Source organism: Penaeus chinensis, chromosome 7 (genome assembly GCF_019202785.1).
Source record: "Penaeus chinensis breed Huanghai No. 1 chromosome 7, ASM1920278v2, whole genome shotgun sequence".
NCBI lineage: Eukaryota > Metazoa > Arthropoda > Malacostraca > Decapoda > Penaeidae > Penaeus > Penaeus chinensis.
Window position 1 is genome coordinate 24953248 of NC_061825.1, and position 915 is coordinate 24954162.

Sequence of the window (915 nt, forward strand, 5' to 3'; positions counted from 1 at the left end):
TGCTGCGTTGCACGTGGTCACGAGAGACACATGAGTTAATGGTCATAGCTGTTCAACTTTTAATTATCTGTACTTGATGGTGATATATACATATATATATATATGTGCGTCTGTGTATGTGTGTGTGGGTATGTTAGTGTGTGCATCTATGTGTGTGCGTGCATGCGTGTATGTATGTGTGTGAGGAATTCGAGACAAGTTTGAACGTTATGATTCATTTTCATTTCTTACTGTGGCCATATTTACGTTTTTTATGTGTGTGTATGTATGTATATTTATACATACATGCATATTTGTGTATATATATACATACACATATGTGTGTGTAAACATTTGTTATAATACATATATACAGTACGCTCACACATTAGCAAGTGTGTGTGTGTGTGTGTGTGCGTATGCGTGTGTGTGCTCTCTCTGTGTGTGTACGCGCGCGCGTTTGTAATATGACAGGTATACATACTCTCATAACATAGTAAGGGGGTGTAGCTCAGTGGTAGAGCGCTCGCTTTGCATGTGAGAGGCCCCGGGTTCGATCCCCGGCACCTCCAGCTACTTTTGATCAATCACAGGTAAGTCCCATGGTGAAAAGCGAGGAAAGATCCCACGACGGGGAGTGCACCGCATCAGACTTGCAGAGAGTTGGAATATGCAGAGAACTACGTTCATGTATACAAACAAGTCACTGTAGCAATAATAACTGAAAATATTCCCAAATGCTGTGATACAAAAGTTGTAGGGAATTCCAAAGATTTCGATTTCGTAAAGCAGAAAAAATATGAAAATTCGTTTGGGAAAAAAATATTTTCGAACTACAACACGCACACATATATATGTATATATATATATATATATATATATATATATACGTATATATATGTATGTGTGTGTGTGTGTCTGTGTAATGATATTAAT

General features: G+C 37.8%; 1 non-coding gene across 1 annotated transcript; it reads left to right on the top strand.

The window, feature by feature from the left end:
* Window positions 1-479: 479 nt before the first annotated feature.
* On the top strand, window positions 480-551 carry Trnaa-ugc. The gene has a single exon. It is a non-coding gene; the product is annotated as a tRNA-Ala (tRNA).
* Window positions 552-915: the final 364 nt, after the last annotated feature.